The sequence below is a fragment of the Pelodiscus sinensis genome, chromosome 3, assembly GCF_052426305.1.
Source record: "Pelodiscus sinensis isolate ZL-2025 chromosome 3, ASM5242630v1, whole genome shotgun sequence".
Classification (NCBI taxonomy): domain Eukaryota; kingdom Metazoa; phylum Chordata; order Testudines; family Trionychidae; genus Pelodiscus; species Pelodiscus sinensis.
In genome coordinates, this window is record NC_143054.1 from 181,078,340 (window position 1) to 181,097,500 (window position 19,161).

At 38.4% G+C, this 19,161-nt stretch overlaps 1 long non-coding RNA gene across 2 annotated transcripts in view; it reads left to right on the top strand.

Moving 5' to 3' along the window:
* Positions 1–17,791: 17,791 nt before the first annotated feature.
* The window catches only part of LOC142828065 (uncharacterized), a 12,997-nt gene continuing 11,627 nt past the window's right edge, over positions 17,792–19,161 (top strand). For both annotated transcript variants that reach the window (XR_012902996.2, XR_016349275.1), the window contains exon 1: positions 17,792–18,085. This is a non-coding gene — a long non-coding RNA (uncharacterized LOC142828065). The remainder of the gene's footprint in view (positions 18,086–19,161) is intronic.

Here is a 19,161-nt window from a genome sequence, read left to right on the forward strand (position 1 = left end):
AGTTCGAGCTAGGTAGGCAAATGAGGGCAAGCGGAGTTGCAAATCAAGCCCGGGATTTAAATATCCCAGGCTTCTTTTGCATGTTCCCAGGCACCGCCATTTTAAAATCCCCATTAGTCCGAACTCCATGCCCGCGGCTACACACGGCACGGAGTAGGTAGTTCGAATTAAAGATCCTAATTCGAACTACCGTTACTCCTTGTGGAATGAGGAGTAACGGTAGTTCGAATTAGGACCTTTAATTCGAACTACCTACTCCATGTAGCCGTGGGCACGGAGTTCGGACTAAAGGGGATTTAAAAATGGCGGTGCCTGGGAACATGCAAATGAAGACAGGGATATTTAAATCCTGGGCTTCGTTTGCAACTCCGCTTGCCCTCATTACCCTACCTAGCTTAAACTAACGAGCTAGTGTAGACGTACCCACTTAGTTTTATATTTCATTCATTTTTACCTAGACAAAACTCCCTTGATGGTGGAACAAAACTCTTTAAGCTGGGGGTGGGGAAGTCTCAAACTTCATTGCACAAAGACCCTCTTCCGACAGCAAACATTACTACAGAGAATGAAGCTCAAGCCTGCCCAAGACCTGGTTTGGAAGCCAAAACTGAAGCCTGAGATCTGTTACTCTGGGCTCAGGCATAGACTTCAGTTCTAGGCAGTGGGGCTTGGACTTCAGCCCTGGGTCTCAATAAGTCTAATGTCAGCTCTGGCAACCTCATTCAAATAGAATTATGACCCATAGTTTGAGATCCACTGCTCTTTAAGATCATGCCAGGACACTAGTTCAGTACTACTCAGGGGAACAATAATCACCTATTTAATCACCAGCACAACTTCCTGTAGCATCCAACTTTAAGGGACTCCTAGCCATGTACAGATGAGGCTCAAACATGCTCACTTGTGAGAGCTAAGTATGTCATATACCTGCAAACCCTCACAAATAGCCTGGACATGTTTTGTGCACCAATGTGCTATTTCTATATATCCACACATGATCATGACCTTTGTTACTCTAGTTCTCCTTACCCAGATCTAGCGATAATGCCTCCCTGTCTCCTCTCTCAAGTCCACTGAGATTTCATGATGTTACATATACTACATTGGGCTATGTCATTGCCAGTTGGCATACTGGGAACTGAGTTTCTCTTGGCTAGTCTACACTGCCTGGTGTTGACACAAGACAGTTTATAGCAACCTAATTATGTCAGTGACTACATTATAGCCTTCCTCTTACTGATGTAAGTTCCATACTACATCTACATAATAACTCCATCTCCTCAAGAGCTGTAAGGCTTATGTTGGTGTAGTTAGGATGAAACAGTGTGTGTGCAGACATGGCATCCCTTACATCAGCTGTCTTGTCAGTTTCAAGGTGCCATCCCTGGAGAGCTGGGTGGTTGGCTCCTGCTGTAGGCCGAGAGCCAGGATGAGAAGTCCATGGGCCCTCTTCCATCTTCCTGTTGGAAGGCTAGCAGTCTTGTCCATTTCACAGCTCACTGGGGGGAAAGAAGTCCCAGGTGGCCTGTCTCCTGCTCCTGCTGGCAAACACAGAACTGAGAAGCCCGGGGTGGTTTTTCACACTCCCTGTGCAGAACAGGGAGCAGAGGGGTAGCCCATGTAGAAAGAAAACTACTAGAGGAGCTAAGAGACCAGGCTCTCAGTTCCTCACACTGACCTTTTTAACACAGTGGAAGTGCTTCTGGTGAGAATGTATGTCGCCAACCCAAGGATGTCTGTGTAGACATGCACCATCACAGTAATTACTGTGGTGACAGTAAGTCAACCTAATATAGATTGACTTAGGTTTGTAGTATAGACATACTCATAGTATCATTCTATCAAGAATGCCGGATTTGCTCTTTCAATTTGCAGAACAAGCAGGGCGCTTCACCCCACCTCAAACCAGTGGATCCTCCAAGGTCCATGGATGTCCTCCACCTCCTTGCTATCTCCCACTTCATGATACCTTGCCCTCTTGTGTAAGCTGCTCTGCTAGGGGAACCTTCCTTTCTTGTTCCCCTGCAAGTCACGCCAATCTATAGTTTTCCAACCTATGGCAGCAGCATCTATTGCAGGAGATGCAAAAATCAACCACACATGATAGGTTTAAGTCACATTGTGTAATATGCAACTGGAACACTCTCAGCTACATTGAGAATCTGTACAGACTATCATAGAATCTGAGCAGATTTAAAACATAACAGATTCAAATTTATAAAATACTTGTGGGTTTAGGCAAATGACAGATATTAATGCGGCACTGCCCTCTCCTATACCTACATCTCCCAAATCTGTGAAGGCCAATGTAAGATAGGAGGAGGGAGGAATGTTGTAGACCTGGCACATTCCCTGATAGAGTGAAATCCAAAGAACTGCAGTTTCCTTTACCCCAGTAGGTGGAGTGGGTGATATGATGCTGTGTTCCTCATCTCACGTGTTCTGAGACGGTTTCTGAAGTTTGTGTGTGTGTGTGTGTGTTTTTTAAAGAAGATGTACTTTCATGCATCATTTTTAACACTGTTCAGAGATCTTTGGGTCTAAGAAGCTATCTGGGAACTTACAGGGCATTTATCAAAATCAAACTGATGCAAACATAAATACTCACAAGAATGGGCCCATTCATGCTGAAATCTCCTGAATGATTAAAAGGGGGTAATATATTTAAATTATCCCTATAAATGTCAAGCCCCATAGTTTCCAAATGTAGCTGATAATTGTGAGTTAAAGAAAGTTTGGTTTAAATGTAACAACAACAAAAATTGGGAGAAAGTTACATTTGAAAACCCAAGTAACTGAGAAGTAATAATAATCTGTAGTGATGCAGATGTACAAAAATACAGTTTTCTGCTATTAAGTTTTAAATGTCAGTAAATGGCAGTTTAGTGGATCATTTGCTAATAATGATTAAATTACTCATTAAAATGTTTCCTTCATTATTCTTCAGGTAGAAATGTGAAATTTGACTATTGTTGCATCAATTATACTTAAAAAGCCCATTAAAATACTGAAATATTATCTCTCATAGCCAGAGTACTTTAAGAGTACTGTACTAATTACAAAAGGAATAAACTCTTGTAATATCACCATTTGAATTGATGCCTTATAAATTCTTAATGTAAAGCTAACATATAAAATGTAAATCAAATATATAGATCCAATAAAACAAAACCTTTTTAATCTTGTTTTACCTTCAAAAGGATTCTGATTATTGTAATTAAATAATGCATGATATAATAAAGGTCTAGAATGTGTGATTATTTCATTGGCAATTGAATATTGGTGCTTTTTATTTATGCAAGAAATTTATCACAGGCAATATGCATCAAGCATTAAAATATTGATACAATTACACCTATCCTGCTGAACCAATAAAAACCTGTGACATGACGCTCTGCTGATGATACAAGGACATTTTGAAATACTTGTTAAATTTTAATATTCTGATGTGCTGGGTTATGCTAATTCCAGAAAGGAATAATGACTCCCAGATCCACTCTTATGCATTTCATTTCTACATGTTTGCAAATCCAGCTTCACTTAGCATGACCCAAAAGTACTGTTGTTGGTCATTTTTAGATTAAAAGAAAACTTTGAATGGGTTTCTTAACATTTTTTTATTTTGCCAGGAACATAGCCATTTGGTTTTGCTGTATCCATATAATGTTAATTTAGCAAATCTTTTACAAAAACAACTGGCCTAATTCTTATTTTAAGAGGAGTTAAGAATTAAGGGGACTTAGTGAGATCAGTCTCAAAGCCAGTCTCTGACTCACTTACTCAATGCTGCCATTATGGTATCAAGATTAAGGATCAGATGAATGATCAACTTCATGTAGCTGTAACAGCAATGATGTCTTAATAATGGGCCAGATCTGTAGCTAATGTAAATTCCATTTGTTACAATAAGTTGTTTTACGTTGTATTTTCCTTCCCTAAGAATCTAAAAAAAATTACAAATTACTTAAGGAATTTATTATTATTATATCACTTTACAGGCAGGTAAAATGAAGTACACAGAGTTCAAATAACTTCTCAGGGCCACATCCATTGTCAGTCAACTGATATATGACATATGCCTAGCAAAAGCCACCAGCTCAGACAGAGTACTGCAGGGGTGGGGAACCTCAGGCCCAGGGGATGGATACGGCTTGCTTGGATCTGTCCCCTGAGACTCAGGGGTCTGCCTCAGCATTGGGGAGCGCACTGTTCCAAAACGGGACTGGACCACACAAAATTTACTAAGCTGGGCCCCCTCTAGGCTCACTTGTTCATGGTTCCTGACTGATTTTTCTATGGATCAGCGGCCCCCAACCCAAAAAATGTTCTCCACCACTGGAATACTGGTTGTGAACAGTTACTGGCTGGTTGGTTGCCAAATATAGAATTATGAGGAGTCCTGTGGCACTTTAAAAACTCACAGATTCATTTGGGCTTAAGCTTTCATGGGTAAAGACACACTTTGTCAGATACATTGGAGTGGAAGCCAAGCCCTAAAGATACAACTGCATTTACTTCAGACACTCAGACAGAGACAAATACCTACAAGATCTTTATCAAGCATTCTTAAAACTACAATACCCACCTGGAGAAGTGAGGAAACAGATTGACAGAGCCAGATGGGTACCCAGAAGACAGGTCTAACAAGGAAAAAAACAGAATATCACTGGCCATCACCTACAGCTCCTACCTTAAACCTATCCAGCACATCAACAATCTAAAATGACCTCTCACTCACAGATTTTCACTCCCAAAGCCACTTTCCCTCTCATCAGTGGTGGATATAGGGCAGGGCAAGCGGGGCGGCCGCCCTGGGCCCCGCGCTTCAAGAAGCCCCGCACATGCGCCGTGTCAAAGGGGGGGGGGCGCGAAATTGTGCTGCCCTGGGCCCTGCAAAATCTTCATCTGCCCCTGACTCTCATCATAGCCACACTTCTTCATCAGCTGTGGGGAGTGGGCCACATCCACCCTGACTGAATTGTCTTAGTTAGTACTGGTCCTTGACTTGATAAGGTAACTCCCTTCTTTTCATGTATTAGTATATTTTGTATTTCTACTCCAGTGCATCTGACATAGTGGGTCTTTGCCCGCAAAAGCTTATTCCCAAATAAAACTGGCAGTATTTAAGATGCCACAGTACTCATTGTTTTTGCAGATACAGACTAACCTTGCTCCTCCTCTGATACATATGTAGAACTGTAATTCGGAAGACAATCACATGGGAAGAATTTTGAAGGGTGAACCTACTGCACCTTTCACATATTATAATTAAGCTTTTTTGACAACCCTGAAAAGCACAACATATTTCCATAATAAAAGGAAAAAAACAATGACCAAAACCAATTGCCATCAGTTTTTCAAAGGTGGCTTTTGTATATCACATCTCTTCAGAGTACACAAAGAAATGAACTTTAAGCTGCAGTAAGAAGACATGAAAAGACTGACAAAGTCACTCTGGTGCAGAGGGTCTTGCAATGTTTAGGACATGTTGGACAGGCCTAATGCTGACTTTCCTAAACAGTTGTGAATTTCACCTAGTAAAAGTATGGCGATACTAATGAAGGGTTTTAATTCTGCAAGATGCTGAGCACCAGCTATGGCGTGTTAAATACACTCAAATTCCATAAAATGTAGGGAGAGCAGAGAGCACTCAGCAGCTTTTAGGATGAGATTCTGTGTATGTTTTTTTTCAAGTGTTCATGTGATGGATCTTGTCGTGTTTTTAACAATATAATGTGGGGATTTTTTTTGTTTTAATTAATCTGTGGTTTTTATATGGACAAATAGACATTGACTGGATATAACACAAGTTGATCATTATGAAGATCTATATAATGTCATATTGATAAACTTTGGTTTATCTTAAATTAGAATCAGGTGTTTTATAAGTAGTCCAGTTATAATAGACTGGTATTATATGTTTAGACTACTTAGTTCAGATAAATATGGCCAGTATGATTAAAGGCTGCATCTAAACTGGCATGATTTTGTGGAAATACTTTTAACGGAAAAGTATTTCTGCAATAGCACGTCTAGATTGGCATGGATGCTTTTGCGCAAAAAGTGCTTTTGCACAAAAGCATCCATGGCCAGTCTAGACGCGATTTTGTGCAAGAATGCTCCCGTGGCTGTTTTCGCCATCGGGCTTTTTTGCGCAAAACAGTCCTTCCCTGTCTATACTGGCCCTCTTGAGCAAGTATTCTTATGCAAGAGGGCTTTTTCCTGAGCCGGAGCATGAAAGTATTTGCGCAAGAAGCACCGATTTTGTACATTACAAAGTCAGTGCTCTTGCGCAAATTCAAGCGGCCAGTGTAGACAGCTGGCAAGTTTTTGCCAGTCTATATGCACCCAAAGGGTAAAGTTTTAACTCAAATGAACTTACTGTTTTTAATTCAAGATGGCAATCTTCACAGAATAATGAAAAAAATAGTTAACTGATTAATTAGCAAGTTAATCAATTTAAAAAAGATGTAGTAGTGGGTGTATACTGATATTTGCTATTTATTTCTATTTCCCTTGCTCTCAGCTTACAAGTACCAATATGAAGGCACTGCATAATCACAATGCTGGCACATGTTTGACAAATTCTGAGGACCCAGTACATCAACATCACACACTTGTAATTTGCCACTATGCCATTACTACTTGTATGCACATGTGTTTGTGTTTTGTGTTTGTACATATGTAAGAACAAAGGAGCCCAGAGTGAATGAATATAATAATGTTTATGTTAACAGGTAACAATATTTTCATTCTTACATTTATATGTATAATTTAATTTGACATTTCGGTGAGGTCTCTAATCAAATGCCATCTCTCTATTGTGCTATAGTTAAGAAAAGGGGTTTGATCATATAGGACCTTGTGGGTTTTAATAAATAAAATTCTTAGTCTGAAATAGTATATTAATAATATCTTTTTCTGAGGTTAGTTGTTAAGCACCTAGCACTGAAAATGTGTGGCTTACAATATAGATACTTCTCCTCTATAAAAGTAGCTGATTTAGTCAGAAAGGTGACAGTTAAGGCTCGTTGCAGAAGAAATTTTTGCATCTTTGCAGAGTGACTTTTTTTTATACTTTACCATAGTGGCTGTCCATCATAGTTGTTATGTATGCAGGCTGAGTGAGCCCGCGGGGGATCCTAGTTATTTACACTCTTTTTCAAGCTTCGAAGCTGTTATAATCATTCGCTGTCAACTTTGTGCTGACACTGAATTTTACTTTGTGGGGTTTTTTTAATGCTCAGTTTGGGTCTAAAATACTGGCATCCATACCCTACACTGTAATTCTGTGGGTGTCAGAGTTGACCAGCAATATACAGTATTACTAACAGAGCCTTCGAAACCTGCTGCATATGGAAATTTTCAGGATTTGTTGATTGTGGACAGTAAACAAAGTCCCCAGGCTTTGTGCTTTTATCCTAGTAGTGGCCCTCAGGAATAAACTGTGTACCATGTTTCATCTTGTTGCATTTTCATCTTTAGAAATCTAAATGTTATTTTCATTCCCACAAAGCTGCAAAGTTGGAAAAGGGAAACTTTTTCATTGCATTTTTAGTTTCATGCTTGCTTGTTTTCTCTAGAACTGCGATGCATATTTTTTTCTGTGCTCGTACGCTTAGCATGAGGCTGCTTACAGTAGTAGAGCTGGTAATGGACTAATACTTCAGATCCAAATTGAAATAATGCGTTGTGTGAAATGTTGAGAATAGATTATCATAAAAAAGAGTGCAATGATAAATATAGAGACGGGTTTTTAAACTCCATTTTAGGTTTAGAAAGAGGAAATTTGCATGCTGATATTTAAATGCACTGGGTCTGTCATGCAGCAAATAAACACATTTCTTTCATGTGTGCATAAATCCCATTCCTTTATGAACAGGCCCCCCTGACACTGCATAGAATGATTTCCACATGTTTAAAATGTGAGATGTTACTATGCAACATAGCAGCTCCAATATGAAATTTCATGTGCATTGGGGCCCAAAGGGAGTGATCACACAAAATGATATGACCCTGTGCTTAACTGGACTTCAAATAAAGCTGGTCAAGGAGCTTGTGTGCTTGGCCAATGTAATAAAGTAGACAAATAATTACTGAGCAAATCAAACACACTTACACCTTAGATGATTTTGAAATATTATCTATAATCAGGCACTTCTGTGCTAGGAGGAAAGGTTAATAAAGTAATTTAAAAAAGATTGTGTGGAGTATTACAGAAACAGAAGAGGACTGGTGATCATAATTGTTAATCTCCTGAAACACCAGTTCTCTATTGCACACTGCATATATTTTACTACAACTCTTTACAGTGTATTCCTCCTACTACTTTATTATACTGATTAATTACCTTTTATAAAAAATCTTATTTTAGCTTCTACTTTTTAAAAACAAACTAAGTTAATAGAATTATTCTACCAGTGAGTCCATATGCAGGTTATTTAAAGACAGGTATTCGAAAGACTAAGATAAAAACTTACATAGCAGATACACTATTGTTTGGACACTAAATTCCCACACTAATGCTACAATCATATTGTAAAATATAATGATACTGCCATGAGGTGTTAAGTCAAATATTCCTCCCTGAACTTCTTTACAATAGTTGTCATAAATACATTTGGGTGTAGAATGCCACTGATATATTCAAGTATATTGTGTTGAATAATTGTGATTTAACTCCCTTAAAATAGATGTCTGTTTTGTTGTATTCTGCTTAATCTAGATAAGAGATGCAGTTGAAAGGTAAACAAACAAAAAAGTGGTTTTTTTTTAATATACAAGTGCTTGAGCAAGAGGTGCTTACATTTATCAGTAGAAATTCTAAATCATCCCCTCTCTGTATTTAAAGCATTTACTGCTTTGTCTCACTTCCTCTTTCGTTGCAGTGGAATGCCTTATATAGAATATTACTCACTGAGATTTAAATCCACTTGACCAGTATAGAAAACAAGGAGTCAGACTTTGCTGATGGAATGTGGAGCAGTTGGGAATGCTGAACACTGCACTCCCTCGCCATAGGTCAAGTAGTGGCACAGCAGTGCCTTTTTAACGAGATGTCATCATGAGACCTTTTCCAGTATTTTTTTATAGTGTACTTTGCAGTCCTGGGATGGAAGGCAGTATAGTAGTGCATGTTGTTCTTTTTATTACATTATGTCATTTACTAAATACCATTTACTTTTCTTCTAGGAATAGGTTATGGGCAAGTATATGAGTGAAAACTGGCCTTTTTGAGTGTGCTTTAAAAATTTGATATAATGCAAAAAATTGCTGTTTCTTCAGATAACCGTATATGATGGTGGCATTATTTTCAAACTCCCACTGCCCTTTTGAAAAATGGTGAATTTTTAACAATTTGACTCAGGTGTATGTTTGTTACTTTTATGGAATTGTTTACCCTTTTCAGTTTCACATACAAATATTTTTTTTCTGCCTGAAAAAACCCCCCACCTCAGTAATTCAGAACAAGAATAAAAATGTTGTGGTTTTGCGTGAAAACATGATTTTTCACTGAATTTGATGACAGGAGTTATTTCATACTACTCAATTGTGGTTAGTATCCCCATAAAAAGACTGCATGCCTCTGAAGAAGAGATAATCAAGCGTTGGGTAGGGTATATAATTTGATAACCCAACAAGTATGCAGATATCTTAAAGTATTCTCCATTATAAAATCAACATTTGCCAACAGTTATCACAGAGGAGTTTCTGAGAATATCGTATTTTCCCTATAATAATAATGGTAACAGCCTGTGGTCTGAATTGCACTGTGTTATGTGACACTGTGTGATAGCAAATGGCAAAATGTTGTCTTCATAATGGTTTCTTCTATACTTTTATTATGTCAATAGCCTCATGAATGGTTATATCTGTAAATATAATACCTTCTTGCATATCTTATTCCTGAAGAAAGCTCCTTCGCTCCAGACACTATAGAGATGTCATAAGTAAAGTACCAATGAGATAAAAATTCTACTAAACAATTATTATTGATTCATGTCTTCTAGTAACTCTGCTATGGATATGAATAATGGTTTGAACAGAAAAGTGTCTGCCTCAAATCAGTTTGACTTGTGTAAGCCCTTTGTTGTATATAATACTCAAGGGCTGTGTCTAGACTGGCAAGTTTTTCCGCAAAAGCAGCAAAAACTTGCCAGCTGTCTACACTGGCCACTTGAATTTCTGCAAGAACACTGACGATCTCATGTAAGAAATCAGTGCTTCTTGCTGAAATACTATGCTGCTCCCATTCGGACAAAAGTCCTTTTGCACAAAAGCTTTTGCGCAAAAGGGCCAGTGTAGACAGCTCAGATTTGTTTTGCGCAAAAAAACCCCGATCGCGAAAATGGCGATTGGGGATTTCTTGCACAAAACCGCACAAAAAGTGCTTTTGCGGAAAAGCATCCGTGCCAATCTAGATGCTCTTTTCCGCAAATGCTTTTAACGGAAAACTTTTCCGTTAAAAGCATTTACGGAAAATCATGCCAGTCTAGACGTAGTCAAGATGTCTCAAATGTGAAATCTTGGCTCACATTAATTAATGTGGACAGATTATGGCTCTCCTTTATTTTTATTTTTTTTAAATTCAACTGACTATTTTTATATAGGAGGTCAACCCCACCTTCTTTAATAAAAACCTCAGAGAACACAGTTCAGTTTTCTCATCTGTACATTGCTACACTAAGGTGAGTTTTCCTGTAACATTTTGTAGATATAGATCGTACAGATGATTCAGATGGAGAAAAAACAGGATAACACTTGTGTGGGCTTTACATAATAAAGGTCAGAGCAGAAAACAATATGACTTTTTTGAAAATGGGGGTATAGAATTTCACACTATGAATAACTTAGATGCGATACACTGAACAGGTTAGAAAAGTAATATAGTCATAGTAATTACTTTCATCTGGCAAAATATTTCAGTCAGCAATGACTAGCAATAAAGTAAAATGATCACCTTTACTATATCTATTACAAAAACAATTGTCTAAAATAAGAATGGTTTAAAATATCCACTGGAATATAAAGCCTCAGTACTGGAAGTCACACACGACTCATGGGCTATGGCAATCTCAAAACAATTTACTAGAAATGCAGGGCCTAGTTTCCAAACAATGGGGGGAAATTACTTCAGTTAAGGACTTATAAATTAAAAGAATACTATTCAAGTTACTGTAAAAACAAAATCTAGTTTGGGGCTTTTAGAGTTTATATAAATCAGTTATATCCTCCTTAAAAGAGATCTCTCTCTCTCTTTCTCTCTCTCTTTTATAAATATAGTGAATGCAAAACACCATTAATCCAGTAGTAATATCATCTGATAGTAGTTAATCCCTTCTTAGGGATGGCTTTTCCTGGTCCTTTGGAATATAGAAATGTGCTTTTGCCGTTTAGGCGTTTTGTTTAAGCATCAATCAGTTCTTAATGCTTAATTGTCTCCCTCCACCCCTGTTTCTCCCTATCCTCAGTAAAAGACCACCAGGTAAAATGAATACTGTCTTCAAAGGTATTTCTTTGGGAGTCTTATTACATTCTTTAGCCAGTTATTTTGTATTCTAAGGTTATGGATCAAGGGCAGTCCCATGCCTGTGGTTTTGACTTGGCTATCTGTTGTGACAGGATGATGCAGACATACTAGAAGATCCTAATCTGTCAGAGGAAGTCTATTAAGTTCAAGCCCCTAAGCTGTCGCAGCCATATCAGTGATACCAAAGTTACATTTGTTTTTGTGATGACCATTCATTTTGGTCAGATGAAGAAATTGCAAGTGTGGTTTTTGTGGCTTCAGGGGTGAAATCTGTGAATGTCACGTACCTTTTAGCCTCTCTGCTCTTTCTAAAACATTATTGAGAATGATCTTGTATGGAAAAAAATCATTTTTATTGCAGCTGTTTATAAATCACCTTGATCATAAAGTTGGGGAAAAGAGATATTAGCTGAGAGAGAGTAAGTGAGAGAGAGAGGGAGAGAATAATAGATAAAGTTGGGGGAAAAAAAACTGGGTAGAGGAAAGAAAGCAATCTTCAGATTCAACCAGAAGTATTCATTGAGTTCTGGAATAATAACAAGCACCACTGCTAAAACTAAGGGCCCTAGTATTCCTAATCTCCATCCAATGCAAACAAACGAAGGCATAGGTGACTGGTGCCTGTGGGAGAGGGGAGGAAGAGATGTAGGGGAGGCACCCAGAACAGACAGGGGATATGAAGGGCCACCCCATGTAGCAGTTAAAATTTTGGTGAGGGCACAGGGGTGCAGTTCCCCTCCTGCATGTCAACACGAGTCACTTATGAATACAGGAAAGTAAAGAAGAAAAACTTAATTTCAGGTATATTGTTGTTTTAGCAGAATCGTGAACAAATTCTCAGGTTTTGTTTAAATACTTGATTATTACATTTCAAGGCATATGTCAGATGCTTGTGTAGTGCTTAATTCATCAGTCATAAAATAGTATAGGGCAGCAGTTGTGGTCACATGTAGAACGTAGAAAAAATACAAGCTGCTTAACTTTTTAAATTATTTATTTATTTTGCTCATCTTCCCCTAGCTGAAGGATGTGTGATATTAAGGGTTCCTTGTTCTTGTGTAATACAGGTGTCCAATCTTGACTGTTGAAGTCAATGAAAGCTTTACCATTGACTTCAATAAAGTCAATATTTCACTCTAGATGTTGTTTCCTGAACTGACTCTTATTGAACCCGATCTTGGAAATTCTTACTCATGTGAGTATTTAACTCACCTGAGTAGATCCTCTGGATTCAAAGCGTTCTATTCTTTCATACTTTAATTTTCAGAACTTTAGTGGGGCTACCAACTGAGCAGTGTTACACAAATAAGTGTTTGCAGAGTCAGGCCCACGGCCAGTGGAATAAATAAGTCAGTGCTACCAATATGTAAAAATAATGGGCTTCTACTCAAAAGACCAGCAGCATCCCTTCTACAAAGTTGGTGACTTCTAGTTTACTGTTTAATGCAATACTTATGCCATATATCTTGTCTATGGAATTTGATAATCGTGAACCATGTACATGTGCACTGAGTGCAAAGCAATGGAAAATTAAAAAATTCATATTTATGAGTAGTATTTTTGGGTACTGAGCCATAGATTTATTAGCCCTGCTTTCCTACTCGTTTATTTGCATTTCTACCTCCCAGTCCCCACATGAAGCTTGTGTTAGCAGGTGTAATTCTCCACCTCTCTCTTGTCCCTACTCTTTTCCCCATCCTGTCTTTTGTTTTATGTGTCTCAAATTCATGCGCCAGCTCCCCATACTTAAGGGCAACACATTCTTCAAGAGAATCTATTTCCTCAGGAATGCAAAATGGCTTTCGGGATACAAGGCTAATTCATAAACTTGTACAACTAACACTAACAACTGTAGGCAAAATGTATGAAAGGAAAAGATCCTATGAGGGGGAAAAGCGGCATGTAGAATGGAAATTACGCAAATACAATAAAACCCCTAGAACTGTCTTTTTCATCATCAGTGCAAGCTTTTCTCTAAAACTTAGCCAGGGTTCAAATGTCACAATTTTTGTCATAAGGAGGTTGCACAAGGAGATTTATCTTTAAACACTAGCTTTTCATCTTTAATGAGAGAATAACCACTGAACTTTTCCTGGAGCCGGTATAGAATGCCAGGCTTTAAATTAATTTATCGTAAAGACAGAAAATAAGACAGGATGTATCTAAACAGGTATTTTTGTTTTAGTTTTATTAAAATTATCTAGATAGCAACCTGTGACTTAAACCTTATTTCTTCACTGAAGTACATGAATGCTAACCAGCATCAATTAAAAATGAGCTCACCTGTACATTATTATTTTTTAAAATATTCTGTGAGATGCACAATTCCTCTAGGTGTCTCAAAATAAATTATTTTCGCTAATAATAATAAATAGTAGTTAGTAGTAGTAATAATAGTTAATACAAATTTTCCTTGCAAATATGCAACAATCCAAACAATGTATTTGAATGCTGTTTATTTTAACAGAAGCACACTGTTCATTCTATTTGCGCTGAGTTATAAAAAATATACCTTCTATTTGGGGCACGATCCTGCAACCTTTATTAATGTGACTACTGCTTCCTCATATGAATCTCTTCATTGACAGAAACACGTGAAAGTATTTGTTGACAGAATGAAGCCATCTTCAAACTTGGTTAATTAAGGATGTATTTAGGGTTCTTGCTGAATCAGGACCCTATAAAGTACAACTTTGACACTCAAATTTTTTTTCCACCCTGACATAATGTGTTGTTTGCTATGTTTTGACATGTCTGAGTTCGTAATGTAGCAGCATGCAGCGCACATGGTAGCACAACCACAACATTGTCTGGCTATGACAAAAGAAATACAGAAGATATTTAATACATATTTAATCAGACCCTAATTCTATTTTTAGATATCTTCCCAACAGATAAAATTGTACAGTGCAAGTGATCCCATGTTCATTCTATTATTACCTGCAGGGCTTCCACTAGTCCCCTCTCTTTTTATGTCTTGGTTTTCCCAACACTTACTCATTGAGTTGCTACATACAGCCTTCTTCCCTTCATGTCTTGCATGAACAAAGCATTTCCTGAATCTGTTGTGGAGAAGGTGAAAAAAACCCAGCTTCACCTAGGCCAATGTAGGAAAAATTCCTTCCCATCTCCCACTAAAAAACAGAGTTTGATCAAACCTGTTATTTCACCAACTAAAGGAGAGGGAAGTTGGATGCTGTTCCATGCTCCCTTTTAAGCCCTTCTGCCCATCCAGTTCTAAACTCCTAAACCTGTTCTCTGAATTTATTAGCTTGGAGCGGCAGGGAGGGCTGGGAAAGGTTGTCCATATTTTGCTGTTCTCGCTGTTTCCTTTCCTTTGACTAATGTACTCTATGATTTCATTATTACTTTCCTCAAATTGCCTTCTGCCTTCAGATGCACAACCATTTCCTCCATGCTGGTCAGAATAAAGTCTCAAATGGTCTGTTGTCCTGGTTATTTCTTTCCCTTTCTGAAATACAGATTTATTCCAGAGCATCCCGAGAACTTATTGGAAATTTTGTGTTTTCTTTTCCAGTAAATGCCTGCAGCGTAAAGTCCCACATTGTTATCAGGTCTTGAGTTTTAGATATTTTTGTTATTTTTTGTTATTTGTTCTAGAAATGCCTCATCTACATCACCTGGATTTGATCTTTATAGTTGATCTCTACTGTAATGTCATCCCCCTTTTTTTGTTTTTTTTTTCTTTTTCCAGAGTCTTTCAAGTGGTCTGCCCCACCTCCTTCGAGACCTTAGAAAAAGTGTACATATTCTTGATGTATAATGCAACACTTTTTATCCTGTCTTTCCAGAACAAGCTATACACCTCTGTGCTAATATTTTGGTCATAAGATTTATCCCACCAAAGTCACTGTGATAGTAATTAAGCCACAATTTATGTACTAACATGTCCAGTTATTTTTATTTATTCCCCATATTTCTCGCCTATATTTGTGGGTAGACATCTAAGATATTGAGATTTCATAGAATCATAGAATCATAGGACTGGAAGGGACCTCAAGAGGTCATCGAGTCCAGCCCCCCGCCCTCAAGGCAGGACCAAGCTCCACCTACACCATCCCTGACAGATGTCTATCTAACCTGTTCTTAAATATCTCCAGAGAGGGAGATTCCACCACCTCCCTTGGCAATTTATTCCAATATTTGACCACCCTGACAGTTAGGAATTTTTTCCTAATGTCCAATCTAAACCTCCCCTGCTGCACTTTAAGCCCATTACTCCTTGTCCTGTCCTCAGAAACCAAGAGGAACAAATTTTCTCCTTCCTCCTTGTGACACCCTTTTAGATATTTGAAAATCGCTATCATGTCCCCCCTTAATCTTCTTTTTTCCAAACTAAACAAGCCCAGTTCATGAAGCCTGGCTTCATAGGTCTTGTTCTCTAGACCTTTAATCATTCTTGTCGCTCTTCTCTGTACCCTTTCCAATTTCTCCACATCTTTCTTGAAATGTGGCGCCCAGAACTGGACACAGTACTCCAGCTGAGGCCTAACTAGTGCAGAGTAGAGCGGCAGAATGACTTCACGAGTTTTGCTTACAACACACCTGTTGATACAACCTAGAATCATATTTGCTTTTTTGGCAACAGCATCACACTGTTGACTCATATTCAACTTGTGGTCCACTATGACCCCTAGATCCCTTTCTGCCATGCTCCCTGTGAGTCCTAGAGAAGTCCCTTTCCCTGTGAGTCCTAGAGAAGTCCTTGCCTTAGCCCTTCACCTCAACTGGGAGAATACATGAGAGAACAACCTTCACCCCCTACTCTCCTTCAACCTTGCTCCAAAGGCCCTATAGTCATTCTGATCTGCTCAGAGTCATACTCGGCCTATAAATATGAGCAACGTGGGGTACTGCTCAGAGGGATGAATGACTCTTGGCAATCTTTTCAAAGCATGTTGGATCTGGGTTCTGGGCAGGTATCATACTTCCCATGTCAGGCCAGCAGATGGATGCCTCTGTCCCCCATAGAAGGGAGTATATGACAGCTAGCGCCTTCCTCTTGGGTGCAGCGTCTATGTGCCTTCCAGCTGTGGGGATAGGTGACTCCTCTTCCTCAAGCTTTGGGATTGGTTCCTCATCTCATATTGTCAGTACAGCATGCTGACTCTTCACCTCAGTGGATGGGAGTGAGAGGTGGATTACTGTTTACTGCCTGCAGCCTGTCTCCTCCCCATACAGCAGCCTTGAGGAAGCTCTAGTCTAAACAATGTTGGGTCCAGGAAGCCAGAAAACTGGTCACAGAATCCGGGAGTCATCACTGGCTTTTGTGCCTATCCCCGCTTAACAGAACCCAGTAAATATTGACAACAGCTGAAAATGAGTCTTATTAGACTGTAAGCTCTTTGGGGCAAGGACTGTCCTTTTGTTCTGTGTTTGCACAGTTCCTAGCACAATAGCATGCTGGGCCCTAACTGGAACTCCAGAACATTACTGCAATATAAATAGTAAGGCTTGTAGCAGAGCGTATTTAATTGCCTCAGTACCACGGAATAGAAAAAATGAAAGAATAAATAATATAAGTTGGAGATGCCTTTATTTGCTGGCCAATTAACAGTGTACATGTATGCACAGACTTCTTTCTTGATTATTTCTGCATAGTGTTCTTTTTTTTAAAAAAAAAACACGTTTGTTTTGAAGGAGAACTGTATTTTTTGCACAAAATAATTTCTTGGGTATTTTTAAACACAGTGATGTCTACATAATTCAGTGACAGTGAAAATACTTTGCTTGAAAGTGTATCGGTCACAAAATATGGGTGAGAGATCTTCAGTGAAGATGTGGCTATTTCAAATTAGTATTTGTTTTAAAGAATCCTGGCCAGTTCATCATGCCCACCCCATATGCCATACCCCAAATTTAAATGTGAATTGAAGGAAAACCCAATTTACAGTTCAGTGGGTGTACATTGTTCTGTTCTGTAACTATTCAATTTACATTTGGTAAGTTGGAAAGCTTTGGATTTTTCATCTACTATAGTTCCTTCTCACTTATATTTCTACTTACCTCTGAGTTTTGAAAACACAGTAATTTCTTCTGAGAGCAAATAATCAATAATTGGTCCTTTCCCTCCCAATAGGACTATCCACCTGAGGGCAGTACAGCTACCACCTCCCACAAACTTAGTTCAGGTAATCAAACTTTTCTTTCCCAACCCAGTTTCATACTGACTCCAGTTCAGGTTTTTAATTTTACCTTCTTCATAGCTTTGCATAACAAGATATGATCACTCTAACTTTTCATACCTTTCAACTTCCTCTCACTGTGAGCTGCATTTTACATTACAATTTAGTGAATTTACTTCAGTTGTTCCCAGAGCTGTTACAGCATATGGTATCTCTGTTACATTAATGTATTAATATTGGATGGGCTGTTCACAGAGAATGAGACTCTGGAAAAATCTTGGTATCAGTATAAAATATATCCTTTCTACTTCATGTGATTTCAAGTAAAACTGAACCTTTGTCCTGCCATTCCGAGACTTGTATTCTTAAAGTGGATGCTGACAGTGCAAGAGGTAACACCTTTCAGCAGGTAAAATATATTGTTATGGAAGGGATGTATAGCAGGGATGCTGACAACAATTAGCACATGCTACTCATTAACAAACGGAGATTACAACTGAGCTGAAATGGCAGGCTGCCATCAGTGTGATAGTTACAGGGCAGTTTAATTTCTAACGAATGGGAGCACTGGATTAGCAACTGTATTCAACAAAATGCTGCTTGCATTCTCTTATGGCTTTCATTACCAAATTGAAAATCTGTGTAGATTTCTGAAAATTACTTTTAAATGTAGCCAATCTCCTAGACTGCAAGGCTTGATTTGCTGGTGAGGGAGCCCTGCTGTGAGATTTTAATGAAAGATCATAGTGGCCCTCCAAGACCGTCAAAGAGCTATGGGCCCTGAAAGACCTGAAATAATCTGTTTTACTTTTAATGGCAGCCATTTTATATTCATTAAGATCAAAATGCAGTTTTGCAGGCAAATTGCAAAGCTGTTCCACTCACAGCTTGAGAACCTGGAGGCCCTACAGCTTTTTATCTTGTTCATAAGCAAATATGCAGTTAATATCTTTTAATATGCTTTGATGCTTGGTACCTTATGGGTACATTGTACTGGAGGTTAGAGAACTGCATGTTTCCTTGGCAGTGTCAGCAACGAACTGAAGCACTAGTTCTTTTATTTCCATAATGGCAAAAGAAATGAGTCTTTTTTTTTTAATATGAGCTCTGCTCAAATAAATTGTAAAGCACCATGTAGTATACGTTCAGGGTCTCGGAGAAGGCACATTTTTTTCACTACATTCCATCTGTTGGTGGTTCTTATTATTTAAATTTATACAGCCACATTATTTAAATGTAAACAGCTAAATAAGATAGGATCAAATCATTGGCATCTGGAAACTGTGCTCTTATCCTCTTTGATTGTGAGGTTGTGTGCATTAATAATGGAGTTCTAAAGACTGTGATTCTACCTGATATACTGTATGACCTTAACCGTTGTGATTTTATCAGAGTTTCACTGTACTTGAAAATGAAGGTATTTTGCAGCTCATTTCTAACAAGGCTCATTTGCATTATCTCATGTCCAGAGTGGTCATGGTTTTT